The sequence below is a fragment of the Bubalus bubalis genome, chromosome 2 (assembly GCF_019923935.1).
Source record: "Bubalus bubalis isolate 160015118507 breed Murrah chromosome 2, NDDB_SH_1, whole genome shotgun sequence".
In the NCBI taxonomy this organism is placed as follows: domain Eukaryota; kingdom Metazoa; phylum Chordata; class Mammalia; order Artiodactyla; family Bovidae; genus Bubalus; species Bubalus bubalis.
Genome location: NC_059158.1, coordinates 92,870,649 through 92,893,918, shown reverse-complemented (window position 1 = coordinate 92,893,918; position 23,270 = coordinate 92,870,649).

Below are 23,270 nucleotides of genomic sequence, written 5' to 3'. Positions count from 1 at the left end.
TGTAGAGAGAAGGAACCCATTAACAAAACACAAAGGTAACCTATTGAATGGGAAGATATGTACAAATAAAATGTTTAATAGAGGGTTAATATCCAAAATATATAAAGAACTCATACAAAGCAATAGCATCAAAAATAAATAATTTGATTTTAAAATGAGCAGAGGTCCTGAATGGGCTTCCCTGAAGGCACTAGTGGTAGAGAACACACCTGCTAATGCAGGAGACGCAAAAAGACTGAGAGTGCGATCCCTGGGTCATGAAGACCGCTAAGGAGGGCATGGCAACCCACTCCAGTATTCTTAACTGGAGAATCCCATGGACAGAGCAGCCTAGAGGGCTATGGGGTCTCAAAGAGTTGGACACAACTGAAGTGACTTAGCATGCACACATGCACAGACTACCCGAATAGGAATTTTCCAAGAAGACATACATACAGATTGCCAATATATGTATGTAAAGATGCTCAACATCACTAATAATCAGGTGGATGTAAATCAAAATCACAATGAAATATCACTACAAATGGTTATCACTAAAAAGATAAGAAATGTTGTGTTGGAGACTATGTAGTGAAAAGGGAAATTTATGCACTGTTGGTGGGAATTTAACTTGGTACAACTACTGTGAAAAACAATATGGAAGTTCCTCAGAAAGCTAAAAATAGAACTATCATATGATCCAGCAATTCCACTTTGGGGTATTTATCTCAAGAAAATGGAAACACTAATTTGAAAACATATATGCACCTCATTGTTCATTGCAGCATTATTTACAATAGCCAACATGTGGAAGAAACCTTAGGTCCATTGATAGATGAATGGATAAAGAAAATGTGATGCCTATGTACAAAAATATTTAGTCATTATGTTGTTCACCTGAAGCTAATATAAATTTTGTAAGATAACTATATTTCATTTTTTAAAAAAAGAAAACATTGATAAAGTTAATATAAAATAATGTCTATCTTAGGAAATTGGTGTGGTTTCAGTTAGTGCTGAAATGTTTCTATTGTTCTCCAGAACCAGTGTAAATAAAGAGTTCTTCTCTGTTACTATGTCTGTCAGAGGAAACTTAATTTCTTGTAGATTTCTTTTTCTGAAATCTTATAGTTCTAGTCTCTTTCATTTACTATAAATCTAATCCTTCCCAAGGCAGAGTCTCTCCACACAGCTGCTTATTTCTGCCAGTTCCTAGATCTCTGTCAACAACTCTATGACTTCTAAGTTCCCTGGAGCATCAAACTCTTATGAAGTATTAAATAACTTCCTCCAGTGAAATAATTCTTTTCAACACAGACTGTGGAATTGTACTACTTTCCAATCATTTTTTTTTCATATGCAGTCAAACTCTTGCAAAGTCTCTCAAGCTTGAGCCAGTATCCTGCAAAAGTCCTTTGCAAAAATGAACAACACTAAACACTTTTAATGATGTAACCTTAATCTATTCCCGATTTATCTTAGAAGAGTTGATTATAGTCCAGACAACTTCTCAAGGAAAAATACCAACTTGGGATACTCATTTTTTTTCTTAAATTCTGAGGAGTAATTTAAACTTATTGCAAACTTTTGCATATCTCTGAAATCAGTTCGGTTCAGTTCATTCACTCAGTCGTGTCCAACTCTTTGCGACCCCATGGACTATAGTACACCAGACCTCCCTGTCCATCACCAACTCCAGACAAAAAGTCATGCCCACTGAGTCGGTGATGTCATCCAACCATCTCATTCTCTATCGTCCCCTTCTCCTACTGCCTTCAGTCTTTCCCAGCAAGGCAGTCTTTTCATATGAGTTAGCTCTTTGCATCAGGTGGGCAAAGTATTGGAGTTTCAGCTTCAGCATCAATAGTGGTAGGGATTTCTCTTTTCTCTGTGTTTTCCTCCCCATAAACAGTGTTAGGGAGCAAAATTGAATTTAAAAAAAGAAGTCAGATGAAAAATATGTATGAAATGTAAGCTTATGAACTAAATGCAAAAAAGGTATATAAAACATTTCAATTTATTTCAAGGGTAGAGTTATAAATGAATATTTACTTTAGTGTATTTAAACTCCATGTTAATATGCCAAAAAGTGTCAATGGTGTAAGAAAAATCTATGACCTGATTTAGACCCAAACTAGAACTTAGCTTCAATATTTTAGAATTAGAAATGTAAGATTAGAGTCATTTTTTTTAAGTGGGTGACGTCAAGGTGAAAATTTATTTGGGTAAACTACCTCCAGTCATATTTACCAATAGGAGTTGAAATTTTATGTTGACACAAAAACCTTCACGTGGATGCATGTAGCTGCTTCTTTATAGTGGTCAAAACTTGGAAGCAAACGAATATACTTCAGTAGGTGCTGGGTAAATATACCATGCTATATTCAGACGATGGAATGTTATTCAGCACCAGAAATGTTTTGTCAGCTAATGAAATGTATGGAAGAAACTTGAATACATATCACTAAGTGAAAGAAGCCAGTCTGCAAATACTACACATTGTGTAATTCTGACTATGTGATATTCTGGGAAAGCCAAAACTATAGTGGTAGCCAAAAAAGTAGCAGTTGCCACTTCGGAATGGGGAAGTGAAAATGAATCTGCAGAGCATGGAGGGTTTTTTAGGGTCAAAATATTATTCTTTGCAATGACTGCCATAATGATGGATGCCTGTCATTATACATGTGTCTAAACTCATAGAAAGTACAAGCCCAACAGTAAATCCTAATGTAAACTATGCACTTTGGGTGATATGCTATATCAGTCTAGGTTCATCAGTTGTTACAAGTGTATCAAAATTGTGGGGGATGCAGATAAGTGAGGAAGGCTATGCATGTGTAGGGGTAAGGTGTATATGAGAAATCTCTATAATTCTCATTAATTTCCCTGTGAACCTAAAACTTCTCTAAAAATATTAATAAGAAATGACCAGTTTATTTCCCTCAGGTATCAAAAGGTTATATGCTGTTTCTAGTTATTTTATACTATAAAAATCTCTACAGAATAATGGAAAATAGTCAAATTACTGGTCTTTTATTAAGAGTATTTTCTCCTGCTGTTTCATGATTCTACGGTTAATTTATTCTGCACTTTTAAGAAACTGTTCCAAATGGCTTGCTGTGTGTTTTTGTGTGTGTGCTTTTTTTTTTTTTCTTTAAGAATAGAGAAAAGAAAGCTAAGACTACAAAACGTTAGACAACTACCTCCTAAGGGATGAAGTCACACTTTGTTTTTCACATGGTACTTAATGTTTTAATAGCTCTGTCATAATGGATCCTTAATTGGGTGTCCCTGAAAGGGAAACTGATTTCTGCTTAAAAAAAAAAAAAAAATGGATATATTTTTCACATATCCACTGATAGCTTTTCTCAGTGATACCATCAAAGCATACATTCTTGGAAGTGGAAAATTGAAATTCTTCTGTGCATATAAATGATATTTCAACTGGTTGACTGTAGAATAATGAGGGAACTTGTAAAACTCCATATGACAACACAGTGAGAGTGAGTGCTGACATCTGAGAATAAAATAATAAACAGCTCAACTTCAAATCTGAAAAAAAAATTGATGAAAGCACATTAAACCTTAAAATCCATATCCAAAAACTACAAGAAATTGCATACTGTGTTAGAGTGAATTATTTTCAGTAGTTGAAGGAAAACACATTATTGATACATTTATTAAGTATACAATGGTTAAACCCAATGTTTAAGTAGAAATTATCCAAATAACATTGTTCTTTAAGCTAGAGATAATCAAGTCAAATAGTCTTCTTTCTATAAATAGAATCACAACGCAACCAATTATTCTAGCCCAAACACTAGACATCTTTCTTGATTTCTCTCTTTCTCTCTCTTTCAGTATATAGTCAAATAGACTACTTTATCTATACTACTTCCAAAATTTAATTTTACCAGGTATCAACTTTTTCCAAACTGGTATCTTCTTTCATCTCAACTACCACCCTAGCATCTATAACAAAGACTGTTGGATCCAACGCCTCCAATATCTGTTCTCATTTTAGAGGTGTTGCCTTACCACAAACCCATTTTTTGTGACACCTATAAGATAATCCTCACTAAACTGAGGATGAGGTGAATGGGCCATGCACAGGCATCAGTAAATAGAAAAGTCTAAACCTCAGAATTAAGAGCTATTTTTGGAATAAGCCCTTTTCCTGTTGATGCCAGCACATGAAAAAGACTGGACATATATAGATCAAAGTGCTTCCCTGGTGGCTTAGTGGTAAAGAATCTGCCTGCCAAGGCAGGAGATGTGGGTTTGATCCCTGGCTTGGGAAGATCCCCTGGAGGAGGAAATGGCAACCCCCTTGAGTATAATTTGCCTGTGAAATCCCATGGACAGAGTCTGATGGGGTCCCAAAAGAGTCAGACATGACTGAGCAGTACAAACCTCAGAATTAAGAACTATATTGGTGTCCTTTTTGTGTTGAAAAGGAGTGGATGCATATAGATCAAAAGTCTAGTAAGATTTTGGAAATGTTCCATGGCTAAATAAATCAGATATCTGACTTGCCAAAATTAATGAACTTTAAAGCCACTCCTGGCTTTCCAAATTGGTGTTAGCAAGAAAAGAATCAGTAAATTGTTTTTAGACACCAACAGCTACTCCATGATGTGCTACAGATGTGGTCATAAAGAATAATGTGCAAGGAATTTTCTTCCTGTGAGCAAACTGGGGACTATGAAACCAAATTTTGAGAGTTCCTTTTCTATCCATTTAAGGAACTTGCTCTACTCTAAGGACTAAGATTTCAGCCTGAGTTTCTGCACAGCAGGTTTTTAATATTGATACGTAACAGTGACAACTATATGTATTCTATTTTTTGAACTTTTATGTTATGAAGATGACTTCTTTCCTGACACCCCATGAACTAACCCCTGCTAAACTTCATTTCTATTTTGAAATTATTTATTCATTTATTTAAAATCTGAAAAAGAATAGATATATGTATATGTATGATTGAATCACTTTGCTGTACATCTGAAACTAATGCATTGTAAGTCAACCATACTCAAATATAAGCAATTTTTAATAGAACTAAAAATACACATGTATAAAATTCAAAAAGCATTAAAAGTACAGTCAACAAATTATGGCAAATTTATCACACCCATATAACCCTTCCTAGATGTAAAGGATGATATATATGCCACTGAAATTCTTTTCCTGGGAGTGAAATATTTATCCCTTCAATTGCCAAGAGTGTTGGCTTCTCACAACTCACATCTCAGGGTCTCTTGGCCAAAAATTGCTGCCTTTTTTTTTAGGTTACACAGCCTCTTTAGAACACAACTTATCCAATGAACAGTTGACAAATGAGTTCAAAGGTCTAACACACTTGCCTTGAAAAGACAAATTTCAAAGGTTATCTGAACTCCAAAGCTCACCATTGGGGTCAGTTGAAGCTTTTGCATCTATTTTGCAAAAACGGGGGTGGGGGGGGAACAAACTACTTTTCTGTCCAAACCTACTTCTTTTGCTCCTTTTCCCAGGGACTCCTGGGAAAAATATATATTAAGGACTCCCAAGGAGTCCCTGGGAAAAATATATATTTTTTCCCAGGAGTCCCTGAATGCGAATTTCTACCTCAGAGTCTATTTCCAAGATAACCTGATCTAAGAGAGTTTGTAACAGAATTGATCCTAGAAAACAAAATTTAAAACAAGATTTTAGAAATGGATTATTTACTGGCCTCTGGGTAATGGGGACTCTAATTACAAGTTGTAGATAGAATACTGATAGCTTTGCATACTGTAGCAGTTCAACTTTTAAGACATACACTGAAGGATGAATTGGACTGGAACACTAATCAAAACAAATACACTGGTAGATACACCAACTTGAACATTTGAGACATTAGGGGAAAATAATAATTACAAAGTCTGTAGAATTGGATGGGACTGACCATGCATTGAAGAAAAACAAAGACTTAGGATGATTAATCACCAATTTAAGGTGAAGTGTAAGAGTCAGAGGGTCTTTTTGACATTATATAAAAAGATTCATTTACTGCAGCAAGAGGGCAAAAAAAGCTGCTCATCAGATCTGGGGACTTAATTATAGTGGTAGCATAGTTCCAGAAGAGAACAATGTTCAATAGCAGTGAGTCCTTTATGATAAGATCAGACCCTAATTGAGAAGGACTCAGCATAAAACATCTGAGTCAATATATTTGAAAAGTTCGATTGTCAAATTTCCCTAAATTCTCCGGGCCTAAAAAATTGACCCATTCCTTGTTAAAGGCTAGTGATCCTCCTTGTTTAAGTATAGTACAAAAGGTCTGTGTTAGATGTAATAAAGTACAAAAACCTCAGGATCTATCACCTTTAATCTGTACACCAGATCTGTAACTACTGTCAAGTCAACATAACCGAGCTGGAAAAATGCTGTAATTGTTAAAGGGGAAGTTGCAGAAATTGCTGCAGAAACTAGTCACAGACTAGAATGGGAGTATATGGATTTGGATTCTGATGGTATTGTATATGTGTCAGTGTGGGACATAAATTTGGATAAGGAAAAATTTATCAATTTGGAAGGCTTGTCTCATGATAAAAGATTGGTTAGCTTTTTATTGAAATAGAGTTGTACAATATTGCATTAGTCACAGGTGTGCTGCTTCATGTTTGATATTTGTATAAATTGTGAGATAATCACCATAATAAGTCTAGTAATTATCTGTCCCCATACAATGTTATTACAGTATTATTGACCATATTTCTTATGCTGTATTTTACATACCCATGGCATATTTATTGTATAACTGAAGGTTTGTACTTCCTAATCCCCTTCATCTATTTTGCCTCAACCCCCATCTCCTACTCCTCTGATAGCTGTGTGTTCACTGTAATCCATGAGTCTGTTTTCATTCTGTTTTGTTTGTTTTGTCTTTTAGATTCCATGTGTGTGTGTTAGTTGCTCAGTCATATCTGACTCTTTGGGCGACCCCAGGGGCTGTAGCCCTCCAGGGTCCTCTGTCCATGGAATTCTCCAGGCAAGAGTACTCGAGTGGGTTGCCATTTCCTTCTCCAGGGGATCTTCCCAACCCAGGGATCAAACCCGGGTCTCCTGCATTGCAGTCAGATTCTTTACCATCTGAGCCACAAGTGAAGTCCTTTAGATTCCATATATAAGTGATATCATACAGTATTTGTCTTTCTCTGTCTGACTTACTTCACAGAGTATATAAAAGGTATCTGACAAGGATCATAGGAATATAATTAACAAGTTGCTAAGATAGTTGGTTCTTGGAAGCTTGGGAGAAAAACAGGACCCATGCTATGAGATAAGGAAATTCCAAAATTGTCATGAGAAATAGTGGATAAAAAAGCAAAAGGCAATGTATGGCAAAACCAATACAATACTGTAAAGTAAAATTAATAAATAAAACTGAAAAAAAAAGATGCAAAAGGCTCAGATATGTGGCCAATTAGAAAATTAACCTTTTTCTATTAATAAAGCAGAAAATAAAATTACACTGTTGAGAGGGGCAGTAGAATTATTGAAAACCTTGAGGATTTTTTTTTTCTCTAGATCTAGGACTGATGGCAAGAGATACTTTTATGTGCTGATTTCTCTGACAACAGCAGAGATAATAAAAGTAATTGGGGACAAATTTCAAGTGGCTACAAGAAGAGTCTGACTCACCAAGAGCTATAAATATAGCTAATGTTTGAATATTATGTTCCTAGGGTCAAAATAGATGAGATACCAGTAATGGTACTGCTAAGTTTATACAAACAAAATAAATCAAGGATGAATATTAAAATGTTTAAGGCCATCTATCCCATTAAAATCAGTATTTGGAACTGAGCTTGCATGTGCATGCTCAATCGCTTTAGTCATGTTTGACTCTTTACAACCCCATATACCCTGGCCCACCAGTCTCTGTCCATGGGATTTTCCAGGCAGGAAAACTGGAAAGGGGTGCCACACCCTCCTCCAGGGGATTTTCCCAACCCAGGGATTGAAACTGTGTCTCTTATGTCTCCTGCACTGGAAAATGGATTCCCTCTGGAACTAAGCTAGTTCTCAGCTATAGAGGGTCTGAGTCTCTATGAGGAAGGATCTTGCAGTATCACAGCAAATATTTACAGTAATGATTCTGCTGGTCTCCCCCAAAAGAGACCTAAGGCCATTTAGGTTCAGATTATTATATAATGGGTAAAAAAGAATACTCAAATTTTTCAAGGGGTATTACACCAAGATCTGTGATGATACTGACTCTGGGCACTAAGTATCATCATATTCCCTTCATTAGATTGATTATATTTCAGGACCTTGGCTTAGTCTGGCTCACATGATGGTCATTTTCCTGGCTGATAAATATACAAAATATAGACATACTCAATAGCTGGCAGAATGCCCACATTGGTCTTTTTCTTTGTGAGTTAAGAGCTATTGTGGTGAGGAGGAGGTCAAGATGGTGGAGTAGGAAGATGCAAAGTTCACTTCCCTCCCCCAGTGAATACACTAAAATGACATGTATCAATACATATGGAGCAATTCTCACTGAAAATAATCTCAGTAAGACTCTAACACCTACAAGCAAGGTTGTGAGGAAGATCCACGCAGTCAAGCAGGAAGGGAAGAGACAGGTCATGTTGAAACCTGTGCTACTAGAGGGAACAAAGAAGAGGAGGCAGATTTCATGGACTTGAGGAGCTTCCCTGGGATGGGAGCAGCTGGAACACATATTGGGCATCCCATCCCTGGGGCCTAAAACTTGGAGGGCAGGTCCTCTTACCTGGTTTGAAAACCAGTGGTACTAACAGCAGGGCTGTAAGTAACCTAGCCTGTACTCTTGAGTTGACACACACTTGCCTACTTTGGAAACAAGGCAGAGGAAGCAGATTGAAACTGCCCAGGAATCTGACTACTTTCCTGTGAGAGTCACAGCCTGAGCTTCAGATGGCACCAAGTGTGGCTCCAACCCCAAATGCAGCAAGTGCAGCCTCACACTAGGAATAAGACTGTCCTTGCTGAGAAGGGTGTGCAGCTGTGGGAGATGGAATCTGCTTATACCCAGAACAGCATCCAAACTGGGAGAGGGCAGCCCAATCAGTATGTTTATGAAAGCATGAAGTACTGTTTTAATTATTGAGTTCTTATAGCATGTTTACAGTTTTTAGGAGGGGTTGCTACTCCTCAATGATTTTTCTTTACAGGGTTTTATTGCTTATGTTTGCTTGTTTTTGTTCTATTTAATTTTTAATATAAAGTTTGGTATGAGTTTGATCAGTTCCAAAAAATAAGGCTACAGGTACTATTTTGGTCTCAGATTATATTATATTATATACAAATTAAATGTATATTTTATACAAATTATACACATTTATATTATATACAAATGTATATTATATACAAATTAAATATATATATACATTATATATATATAACATGTATATAATATTAGATAAATACAGAACTATAAAAAGAAATTAACAAACCCACCTGAATAGAAGGAGTTTCCTTAAATATACCTTTCTCAATGATTGACAAATAATGCAAAACAAAAATAAACCCAAGTGTAAAGATATAGAAATTTCTATATACAATCAGTACTTGACCAAAAGTATATGTATACAACATTGCTCCAAGCAGTTATAAACTTGCATTCCCTTCAAATTCATTTAGAATATTTAGATAAATAAACTTATAGATATTTTTAAAAGAAACAATTTTAAAAGACATTGCTATCCTATGGACCACAGTATCTGACTAAATTAAATTAAGCAACATTCTTAAAGAAGTTATACTCAAAAGGTTTGCACTGCATATATAGAAAATAAAAATTGTATCAAGTACATATATAAAAACATCCTAAAATTAGTAAGGAGAAAAAAATAACCAGTTCCAAAATGGGAAAAAGATAGGAACAAGCGTTTCAAAGAAGAAAAAACACATAATTTCCAAAATTAACAAAAATATTAAATTTTATTATCAGTTATTGAAATGAAAACAAAACCCCAATGATATATGATTTTACTCTCATAAAAAAAAGAAAAACAGTTTGACCTTAATGAGTATGGTGGTCATATGAAACAAGTATTCCTACAAATCACTCGTAGTACAGCCATTTTGGAAAACAATTATTACAGTTAAAGATACACACATTATATGACTGGATGTTTAACTCAGAGATAGATCACACAGAAACTCTTACACATGTGTGATACGGATGGATACAAGAATGTAAATAACAGCTAGTTTTGTTCATAACAGAAAATATATATATTAACCAAAATCCCTAACAGAGAAGGAATAAATACTTGCCTCTGAATACAACAGAATATTCAGCTTGTATAAGGAGGCCTTACAAATAGCTGAGAAAAGAGAAGCGAAAAGCAAAGGAGAAAATGAAAGATATACACATCTGAATGCAGAGTTCCAAAGAATAGCAAGAAGAGATAAGAAAGCATTCCTCACTGATCAGTGCAAAGAAATAGAGGAAAACAATAGAATGAGAAAGACTAGAGATCTCTTCAAGAAAATGACAGATATGAAGGGAAAATTTCATGTAAGGATGGGCACAATAAAGGACAGAAATGGCATGGACATAACAAAAATATTAAGAAGAGGTGGCAAAAATACACAGAAGAACTATACAAAAAAGATCTTCATGACCCAGATAACCATAATGGTGTGATTACTCACCTAGAGCCAGACATACTGGAATGTGAAGTCAAGAGGGCCTTAGGAAGCATCATTACGAACAAAGCTAGTGGATGTGGTGGAATTCCAGTTGACCTAAAAGATGATGATGTGAAAATGCTGCGCTCAATATGCCAGCAAATTTGGAAAACTCAGCTGTGGCTACAGGACTGGAAATGGTCAGTTATCATTCCAATCCCAAAGAAGGGCAATGCCAAAGAACATTCAAACTACTGCGCAATTGTACTCATCTCACATGCCAGCAAAGTAATGCTCAAATCTCTCCAAGCCAGGCTTCAGCAATACATGGACCGTGAACTTCCTGATGTTCAAGCTGAATTCAGAAAAGGCAGAGGAACCAGAGATGAAATTGCAAACATCCGTTGGGTCATAGAAAAAGCAAGAGAGTTCCAGAAAGAACATCTGCTTCTGCTTTATTGATTACGCCAAAGCCTTTGACTGTGTAGATCACAACAAACTGGACAATTCTAAAGTGATGGAAATACCAGACCACCTTACCTGCCTCCTGAGAAATCTGTATGCAAATTAAGAAGCAACAATCAGAACTAGACATGGAGAAAGAAACTGGTTCCAAATTGGGAAAGGAGTATATCAAGGCTGTATCTTGTCACCCCACTTCTTTAACTTATATGCAGAGTACATCATGCGAAATGCCGGGCTGGATGAAGCACAAGCTGGAATCACGATTGTCAGGAGAAATACAGTAACCTCAGATATGCAGATGACACTACTCTTATGGCAGAAAACGAAGAGGAACTAAAGAGCCTCTTGATGAAAGTGAAGAGGAGAGTGAAAAAACTGGCTTATAATTCAGCATTTGAAAAACTAAGATCATGGCATCTGGTCCCATCATTTCATGGCAAATAGATGGGGAAACAATGGAAACTGTGACAGACTTTATTTTCTTGGGCTCCAGAATCACTGCAGATGGTGACTGCAGCCATGAAATTAAATGACACTTGCTCCTTGGTAGAAAAACTATGACCAACCTAGATAGCATATTAAAAAGCAGAGACATTACTTTGCCAACAAAGGTCCGTCTAGTCAAAACTATGGTTTTTCCTGTAGACATGTATGGATGTGAGAAAGTGACATCGCTTAGTCATGTCTGAGTCTTTGTGACCCCATGAACTGTAGCCCACCAGGCTCCTCCACCTATGTCATTTTACAGGCAAGAGTACTGGAATGAGTTTCCATTTCCTTTTCTGAGGGATCTTCCCAACCCTGGGATCAAACCCGGGTCTCCCACATTGCAGGCGGACACTGAGCCACCAGAAAAGCCCGATGGAAGTGACAGTTGGACCATAAAGAAAGCTGAGTGCTGAAGAATTGATGCTTTTGAACTGTGGTGTGGGAGAAGACTCTTGAGAGTCCTTTGGACTGCAAGGAGGTCCAACCAGTCCATCCTAAAGGAAATCAGTCCTGAATATTCATTGGAAGGACTGATGCTGAAGCTGAAACTCTCATACTTTGGCCACCTCATGCGAAGAGTTGACTCATTGGAAAAGACCCTGATGCTGGGAGGGATTGAGGGCAGGAGGATAAGGGGATGACAGAGGATGGGATGGCTGGATGGTGTCACTGACACAATGGATATGAGTTTGAGTGAAGTTCAGGAGCTAGTGATGGACAGGGAGGCCTGGTGCACTGCGATTCATGGGGTCTCAAACAGCTGGACACAACTGAGTGACTGAATTGAACTGAATATATATATGTGTGTATATATATATATATAGTTAAACTATATAGTTCATAGTTTATATATATATAAACTATATATATATATTTATAGTATATAGTTTATATATATATAGTTTATAGTTAAACTATATATATATAGTTTAAAATAAGACAAAATCAAATAACATGTGTGTATGTGTGTTTTAAAACTATAGAGAAATCTATGGAATGAATAATGCAAAATTCAGAACTTTGGTTACCTCATTGAAAAGGAGTGGGCATGTGGTAAGTTAATTCACACAGCAAATTTTTATTTGTTTAATTAATTGATTCTAATTGGAGGCTAAATACTTTACAATATAGTGGTGGTTTTTTCCGTACATTGACATAATTAGCTACAGATGTCCATGTGTCCTTCCATCCTGAATCCCCCTATCTCCTCCCCCACCACCACATCCCTCTGTGTTGTCCCAGAGCACCAGCTTTGAGTGCCCTGTTTCATGCATCAAACTTGCACTGGTCATCTATTTCACGTATGGCAATATACATGTTTCAATGCTTTTCTTACAAATCATCCCACCCTCGCCTTCTCCCACATAGTTCAAAAGTCTGTTCTTTACATCTGTGTCTCTTTTGCTTTCTTGCACATAGGATCGTCATTACAGTCTTTTTAAATTCCATATATATGTGTTAATATACGGTAGTGCTGTTTCTCTTTCTGACATATTTCACTCGGTATAATGGCTCCAGTTTCATCCACCTCATTAGAACTGACTCAAATGTGTTCTTTTTTATAACTAATTAATATTCCATTGTGTATATGTACCACAACTTTCTTATCCATTCATCTGCCAATGGACATCTAGGTTGATTCCATGTCCTAGATATTGTGAACATGCTGTAATGAACATTGGGGTACATGTTTCTCTTTCAATTCTGATTTTCTCGGTGTGTATGCCCAGCAGTGGGATTGCTGGATCGTATGGCAGTTCTATTTCCAGAGTTTTAAGGAATCTCCCCACTGTTTTCCATAGTGGCTGTACTAGTTTGCATTCCCACCAACACACACTGGAATTCAACTGTACTTTTAGTGCTCTAGTTTGTAAGCTTAATAATAATATTTTTATTTTGTTTTGTCTTATTATATAACATGTACAGACATATAAACTATATTATTTTGCATATATGATAGCATTAAAACAAGAAAGTTGGTAACATAAAAAAGAAACAAAAGCTCCCTGAAATTTTAACACCATTCCATTAATTTTGACATTCTTCTTTTATATAAAATTCTAGTTATAAATATGCAATTTTACATCTTGAAAATGTTAAAAAGCCACTTGAAAATACATACTTGTTCCTTTGTTGAAAATAAAATGCCTGCCAGATCAAATAAATTTGATTTTCAGCTATATTGGTATTAAACATTTCCCTTTCATACCAATATGTAAAGTTGTTCTAAATCTGCTTTCATGAACATGCCATTTGAGCTAATTACTTTATAGTAAATGCAGCTTTTAAATAATTGCTAAATCTTGGGAAATGCTTTCAATAATTGGCTAGGTTTTCATAAGCAAAACTTGCATCATTAAATTGAAGTTAAATACACATTTGAGACACTTGAAGTGTTAACATATCAGCATTTTAATAGCATAAGTGAAATGACTTGTAGAATTAATACCAAAAATAATTCAAACATCTTCAGAATTTTTTACATATTTTCTTTCATCTGAAAATTTTGTATGAACTTTCTATGTGTATTATGTCAGCTTATAATGAATGTGCTTCCCACTTATTAACATAACTTAATTTTAAAATATTGTTAATATCTCCTAAGGTACAAATTTCCAATTTCTGTGAGATATAGAAAATGAGATAGAAAGGGTTATTTTATGATGATATAAGTAAAAATCAGAGAAGAAGTAACAAAATATTGCAGACAGATTGATATATCTAAATGTTAAATTATTCATAATTAGAATTCATTGGTAATTTTTCATAATGATTTTATTAAAAGTTTTATAAATTTTATATAGTTGGGACAAAGAATGCACAGATCTAGTCTCCTTTTAAAAATTCTCTATTGCTTTACCTCTTGTTTGTGCTTATATATGAATTTTTAGCATTTATTTTTTAGTCAGATTCCAAAAAGTATTTGGAATATAGATGGAAGGATAGATAAAGATAATTTCTTAAGCATAATACTTTCCCTTTGGTTAATTTTTGTTCTTGCTAAAGATGAAAACATTTCTAAATCTCATGCTCAAAATGGATTAAACTGTCTAAGTTTATCAAAAAAATATATATTTCATAAAGAAATGAGGAAGAAATGGTTATATTACATATTGCATATGCATAAATGCATAAACATATATTTTAAACATTTCTTTTCTTCCACTGGAATCCCTTTTCCCTGCCCAACTGACTCCACCTGTCTTCTTTACTTATATCCAATAGGCCTTGAAGAAAACATTTCTGCTCTTCTCAAAAATTAATCTTAAAGTTACAATTAAATAATTAGTTACATGAAGAAAAATTTCTCTCCAAAAATTTCCCTGGAGCACTTGGCCAACACAAGAATGTGTGGGAAATATTTTAAGGCTTAAAAAAATAAGATTTTTCTCTAATTTTGAGATTTGTATGTGCAGACATACACACCCTAGTTACTAGGTCTTCGTAGTCTGTAACTGTGAAGTTGAATCTGGCCTGTGTAGCTCCACACTGTATTAAATCTCAGAGGCAGAGTTTAGAGTGAAATAGAAAAGAACAGCTTTACTACTTTGCAGGCAAAGAGGGCCACAGCAAGGGAACGCCCTCAAAACTGTGTGTCCCAACCCAAGGGTCTTTTTAAAGAGATTTATATTCAAGGTGTGAGGCTGCTGATAAGGATCAGGGAGCTCCCAGGGTCCATGGTCCACATTCCTTTAATCCAGATATCTCTTGGTGTCAGGTGGTGAAGGGTGAACTCTGACCTTCTCTGTAATGAAGAGTGATTCAACAGTCTTTAACATCTTCCATTTGTTGGGAGTTTTAGGTCTGCAGAATAGCTCAAAGATATTGCTTTGTATATAGCTTGAGGGAGAACCAGGACCCTGCCCCCAATGCAGTGCTATTGTTTCTCGACTACTCCTCCCTTTCTTCTGCATTCCCTTCCTTCCCTGATTCATTGGAACCTGCCATTTTGCTTCCCTCGTAGCTCAGACAGTAAAGAATCTGCCTGCAACGCAGGAGACATGGATTCAATCCCTGGGTCAGGAAGATCCCCTGGAGAAGGGCACGGCAACCCACTCCAGTATTCTTGCCTGGAGAATCCCATGGATAAAGGAGCCTGGCAGGCTACGGTCCATGGAGTCCCAAGGAGTCAGACACGATGGAAACAACTAAAAGTTTCACACACTTCTACACCTTGGAATTCAGGGAAAGGGACACAGAAAAGCTTTTGTGTCCAGGAGGCTCACAGTGTCTTGTTTGGTTTCAACTGTGCTCTTTACACATGGAACTATCCACCTCATAACTATATTGTCAACTCCAATACATTGGGTTTGGCAATATGTAGATGTGTGGAATAAATATGAGAAAGACAAAAATGAGCCTCCAGCTGTGATTCCTTCTCAGTGCTGTGACAAAATGGAATGTGAATGATGTTTGACCCACATATATGATTAAGCACACTTGAATAGAACCAGCCTCCTTCCATGTTTGGAACTGGGCAGTCTTAAAGAGATGGCCTCTTATGTTTGACTCTACAACTCTATTACATATTTATACCCTCTTTTACTCAATTATTTCTCCTTTCTCTCTGCGCTGAGTCAAATTCACACTGTTTCTCCCTCATGAGCCTATGCCTTCTCCAGCAGATCTTCCAGATCTGGGAATCAAACCGGGGTCTCCTACATTGCAGGCATAATCTCTACCAGCTGAACTACCAGGGAAGTCCTTATGAGGTACAATCCATCTCTATTCTCTCATCAAAATTTCCTTTGCCTGTTTCTAACTTGAACTCTTTTCTTTTTAATTAATTTATTTATTTTAATTGGAGGCTAAACTGAAAGAAGAGTCTGTCAACTACAGATTGGCACTTGCCAAGAGTATTTGAACAACAAGGGCATTTGCCATCTGTCTCTGCAAAGATTCAACCCTGTGCTGTTGCATCTGCTGACCTTTAATATCCCCCGAGAGGAGTTCAGGTTGAAGAGTGAGGAACTCTGCTCCAGGGAAACTGGTGGAACAGGTCTTTAGATGGTTAGATATTTTCAGGAACTGATTTCATGATCCCAATCCTTGCATCTGCTCATGTCTATAAAAGCACTAAATCCCTTCATGATGACATCAGCTCCTTGTGACTAGCTGAAACCTTTTGTAAAATAAGCACTTGATTGCACTGAACTCCCCCTTCACCAAAATCTTATATGTTTACTTTCCACCACTACCTCTTTGAAACAGTCTCTTAGAGCTCTCTGAGGTGCTGTCTCCCAGGCTCCTCAGATTGCGCCAAATAAAACTGAACTTGCACTCATGTTGTACATCTTTTTTAGTTGACAAGTCTCAGTTCAGAATTGTACACTAGATGTGTTTCTTACTTCCTTTAATGAAGAGATGGCAATTCTGCCTAGATGGTTACATTCCAGGACAATGTAGATAAAACCATGATCTATTGTTGAAGTGGCACATATATTAATGTGCTATATTATTAAGGTAATGGCAAATATTAATTTACAGTGTTATTTCTATTTACATAGTCAAATATAATTTCAATCTACTTTGGAATCTTTCAACTTACCTCTGATGTCTGCATTCATTCAGATTAAAATAGTTGTGTCATACTTTCCTTGTTCGGCAAAACAGCTCCATTCTATGAAAATTTGTGCGTGTTTTAGAGGTTATTTTATGATTATATGTTCATAATTTTTCCATAGAAAATATAAGTTCTGAATATATTGGATGAGTGATGCTAAAGCTGAAACTCCAGTACTTTGGCCACCTCATGTGAAGAGTTGACTCATTGGAAAAGACTCTGATGCTGGGAGGGATTGGGGGCAGAAGGAGAAGGGGACGACAGAGGATGAGATGGCTGGATGGCATCACTGACTGGATGGACGTGAGTCTGGGTGAACTCTGCGAGTTGGTGATGGACAGGGAGGCCTGGCGTGCTGCGATTCATGGGGTCACAAAGAGTCGGACGCGACTGAGCGACTGAACTGAACTGAAAGATAATCCAAAGAAAAAAGAGGTTTGCTATAGATTTCAAACCTTTAGGAGAGTTAATTGAGTGCCCCGAGACTATCGGGGTTTCCTGTGAAGTGAAAAATGAAATGAGCCAACAGGGCTTTGCTCATCCCTTCTACCCTTTCTTTATCCAGAAAATTTTCTATCTGAATTGGACTCTTGTGAAAAATTTCATTTGAGAAATCTTTACAAATGTGAAAACACTGAGTCAGTGGTGTTGGAGAAGACTCTTGAGAGTCCCTTGGACTGCAAGGAGATCCAACCAGTCCATTCTGAAGGAGATCAGCCCTGGGATTTCTTTGGAGGGAATGATGCTGAAGCTGAAACTCCAGTACTTTGGCCACCTCATGCGAAGAGTTGACTCAGTGGAAAAGACTCTGATGCTGGGAGGGATTGGGGGCAGAAGGAGAAGGGGACGACAGAGGATGAGATGGCTGGATGGCATCACTGACTGGATGGACGTGAGTCTGAGTGAACTCCGGGAATTGGTGATGGACAGGGAGGCCTGGCGTGCTGCCATTCATGGGGTCTCAAAGAGTCGGACACGACTCAGCGACTGATCTGATCTGAAAAAAAAAAAAAAAAAAAAAAAAAAACCAACAAGCTTAGAAGCCTTAAAGCTATGGTGACTTGAGCACCCTTTATGGTCTCAGCTGCATGCCTGATGCCTAACCTAACAATACTCTTGACAACAGGCAGTGGGTATGATTTTGTGGACTGCTAGTTCAGCAGTGGAACTCTGTTACCCAGCACTTAATTTTTTGTTTTCATTGTTTTTAATGTTTTTTGTTTTTATTTAACAATCCTGTTTCAAACAGTGTTGGACTCTACAACAGCATCCTTTCGATGTGACTGTATTCCTTGGCTATACAGTCATTGAAAGCACGATGAGTAAACACCTAAAGCAAATAAGATCAGTGAGAGACTCTTGTTTGGGTAAGAATTAAATCTGAAAGTAGGATTACATGACTCTGGTTGTGGGAAGTGGAGGAATACATTTACTAGGAAACAGTACCTCATTTTAAGCCTGCATCCCTATCAGGACTGAAGCTTTACGTTGTGCGAGTTCAACGTGCGAGTTTGAATAGACCCAGGATGTTATTACCACCTTTGGCCAGCAGATGGCAGTAAAATATTTCCTTTTTAAAAAAGCACTATGGTCTAATTAACGCAAGTTGTACAGGGTAGATTGTTACTGCCAAGCAGAGAATGGATCAATTTTTTTTTTTTTAACCGTGATAAATGTTTATTAAATGAATGGATGCACTAAGTGTCAATTAAAAGCAAATGGTAAATTGTTACAGATGAAATAAAGTGAATGATTCTAGACTTAATATTAAGACTGTGGTGGCCTAAATTTTTAAAATCCTTGTTTCAGTCCATATTCCACTGCTTGTGAAAAGCTGAACTCATTCTAAATCTATACCTTGGCAAAATATTCTGAGAAGTGAGAAGCTGGCACGTGTTGGCATGGATACCTAACATCCATACCGTTTCCCTTTGACAAGTTATTAACAGAAATGTTTCACTGAATCTGATGGGCTTTGCTTTACTGAAGAATTTCCTGCCAAACATTTCTTTTCTGTCACAGGGCCAGCTTAAATGGTCGATTGGTGCTCTTGCTTCAATCTCTCTCATTTCCTCTATTCAACAAGATGGAAATTTCACACACTGCACTTTGAAAAAATTATTAAACATTTACTAAGTGCTTATTTCGGAGAAGACAATGGCACCCCACTCCAGTACTCTTGCCTGGAAAATCCCATGGACGGAGGAGCCTGGTAGGCTGCAGTCCATGGGGTCGCTAAGAGTTGGACACGACTGAGCGACTTCACTTTCACTTTTCACTTTCATGCATTGGAGAAGGAGATGGCAACCCACTCCAGTGTTCTTGCCTGGAGAATCCCAGGGGCGGGGGAGCCTGGTGGGCTGCCCTCTACGGGGTCGCACAGAGTCGGACACGACTGAAGTGCAGCAAGTTCTTATTTTATTCTTTTCCTTCCATTTCCCCTAACACTAACCTAATCAAACTCTCCTTGTTTTAATCATCTTTCTCAAAGGATTATGGTCTGAGCTTTCTTTCTCTAGCTCTTCTACTTTCTACCCATTTAATTAGCTGCAAGTAAATTACTTTTTCTGATGTAAGGTCCTGTGATTGTGATTTCTCTCACCTGTTTGTTTTTGGAAGGAGGGTAATTTGGGGAATATTGTGACAACTATCTTATTGTAAATGTCCAAAGTTTTTAGCTTCTCTTTCTATATGATTCATTTTTCCTCTGTGTGTGTTGAGTGTGTGTCTATGTATGTCTGTATGTGTGTGTGTGTGCATGTGTGTGAATTCCAAAAACTTCAAGAACTATGCTGCTATTGCCTCCATACTCTCAGAATCCTCTCAATTATATAGTGGAATGTTTTTATATCTATTGACATTTTACAGCCATTCATTGATATTTCTATTCCAGAATCGATCCTTCATTATTAGCACATGCAATCAGATATATGGAAATATATATACAAAATAGTAATGTTAGTTACGAATTATGGAAATTTATAATAGATAACATTGTAAGTGATTTTTTACCTTCTTTCTTTATGAATTTGGGGTCACAAAGAGTCGGGCACAACTGAGCAACTGAACATGAGTGACTGTAGTTCATGGGGTCTTTCTGCAGCACGCCAGACTTCCCTGTCCTTCACTATGTCCCAGAGTTTGCTCAAACTCGTGTCCATCAAGTTGGTAATGCTATCTAACCATCTTATCCTCTTGTCCCCTTCTCCTCTTGCCCTCAATCTTCCCCAGCATTAGGGTAATTTCCAATGAGTCAGCTCTTCGCATCAGCTGGCCACAGTATTGGAGCTTCAGCTTCAGCATTAGTCCTTCCAATGAATATTCAGGGTTGAATCAAAATTTAGATATACTTATTTAGAAAAAAACTTGGAGAATTGGTTATCACTACTGTGGTTAAAAAAATGAAAGACTTTCCTATGCCTACTCAGTAACGCACCAAAAAAAGAAAAAATAGAAAAGGTATAAAGAACTCAAGGAAAGTTGAAAAGTTTTATAATAAAACATGATACTATTACAAACAAGTAAAAATGTAGTGTCATTTTATTCAGTCATTAAAGATTAAAGATTCATTTCAATTTGAGACTTAGCACTTTCCTCTTTTGAATGATATACATTTAATGACAAAGATTATATTTCACTTTATTACAGATCAGTGTTTGGTATTGCTATAAATAATGCTCAAATGATCTTTAGCTGTGATTTATTCATCTTAATTAGTATAATCAACCTATAAACACAGGTCATTTAAGGTTGGCCTATCAGTCCAGTTCAGTCACTCAGTCGTGTCCAGCTCTTTGCGACCCCATGAATCACAGCACGCCAGGCCTCCCTGTCCATCACCAACTCCTGGAGTTCACTCAGACTCACGTCCATCGAGTCAGTGATGCCATCCAGCCATCTCATCCTCTGTCGTTCCCCTTCTCCTCCTGCCTTCAATATTTCCCAGCATCAGAGTCTTTTCCAATGAGTTGACTCTTCGCATGAGATGGCCAAAGTACTGGAGTTTCAGCTTCAGCATCATTCCCTCCAAAGAAATCCCAGGGCTGATCTCCTTCAGAATGAACTGGTTGGATCTCCTTGCAGTCCAAGGGACTCTCAAGAGTCTTCTCCAACATCACAGTTCAAAAGCATCAATTCTTTGGTGCTCAGCCTTCTTCACAGTCCAACTCTCACATCCATAGGTTGGCCTATACTTTTAGACAAATAATCAATGCTGTAACCTTAAAGCCTAAAGTAATTGCAAATCTGAAAATGGTCAAGAGGTAGAGGGAGTGGAACGGATGTGAAATATACAAGCGCCAAATCCTTGGATAACATAGTGGTTCACATACACAGACTAAAGATTTAAAATACATGTTTAAAAATATATTTAAAATACATGTTTAAAGGTTTAAAAATACATGTTAAAGGTTTAAAATTTAATTAAAATTTAATTTAATTTAAAATACATGTTTAAAGGTTTAAAAATACATGTCCAAGTATTTTACTCATAGAGAAAAGTAACAAATAGGGAAACTAAATGTCTGCCTGAGCATGCTGGGAAGATTGAAGGCAGAAGGAGAAGGGAACAACAGAGGACGAGATGGTTGGATGGCATCACTGATTCAATGGAAATGAGTTTGTGCAAGCTCCGGGAGATGGTGAAGGACAGGGAAGCCTGGTGTGCTCCAGTCCATGGGGTCATAAAGAGTTGGACACAACTGAGTGACTGAACAACAACAATGTGAGACAATAAATCCTGTTTACTTAGGTATATCCAGAAGAGTTAAAACATAGTATCTAGAACTTAATGAAAAATCTACAGAAGAACTAAAAACAGAAATGATATAAGATGCTAATCTTAGAAAATGAGACCAAGAATGAGTTATTTTGTTTTAGTATTTTATACAATCCTTTATTATCACAACTTTCAGCATATTCATGTTATTTTTATACTGAAAAATTATTTTTTGGAAGAATACCAATTTTGACTTCTGAGGCATTATATAAAAGTGTTTTAGTATGAAATATTTCATTTAAAAGGGCTTCCCTGGTGGCTCAGTTATAAAGAATCCACCTGCCAATGTAGGATACATAGGTTCAATCCTTAGGTCAGGAAGACCTCCTAGAGAATGAAATGGAAACCCACTCCAGTATTCTTGCCTGGGAAATCCCATGGACAGAGCCTCGGGAGCTACAGTTTGTGGGGTTGCAAAACAGTTAGACGTAGCTTAGTGACTAAACAACAACAAATTTAATTTAAAATTTCTTTCCTTTTCCATTCTGATATAGTTCAAAGGTATTTTTACTTAAGTTTTGCTAACTATTTAAAGCAATATACTATGAATGTAAACAACTTACATGATTTTATAATTTGCCAAAATAAATGACTTTACAACATCTCATAGAAAACTGAATGGTACAAAACCTAAAAAGAATATGTAATATTTGAAAAATAACACAGATAACACTGATGAAGAGTGAAGGAACACTTTCTAATAAAAATGTAATTTCATGATTCAATGAAATTTTTAACAACAGTTGAGTAAATCAGAAGAAATTTTATGAATATATTATTATTTTGTAAATTCTATTTATTACTCAAAATACATGCAAAATCATAGAAATCTGATGTATTTTTAACATTTCTGTAACAATCACCTATCTTGCAAAAAGTTCATCAAATTCTTAATTAATAAGTATTTACTCCTTTCAGTTAAACAAAATAAAGTTCAAATTGAAGAAAAAAATTATCCACTAGCTCATATTAATATTTTTCTGTCGCTGTTCAGTCAGTAATGGGTCCAGCTCTTTGCGACTCCATGGACTGCAGCATGCCAGGATTCCCTGTCCTTCACTATCTCCCGAACTTTGCTCAAACTCATGTCCATCGTGTTGGTGGTGCCATTCAACCATCTCATCCTCTTTCATTCCCTTCTCCTGCCCTCAATCTTTCCCAGGATCAGGGTCTTTTCTAGTGAGTCTGTTCTTTGCATCAGGTGGCCAAAGTACTGGAGTTTCAGCTTCAGCATCAGTCCTTCCAATGAATATTCAGGACTGATTACCTTTAGGATGGACAGGTGGGATCTCCTTGCAGTCCAGGGGACTCTCAAGAGTCTTCTTCAACACCACAGTTCAAAAG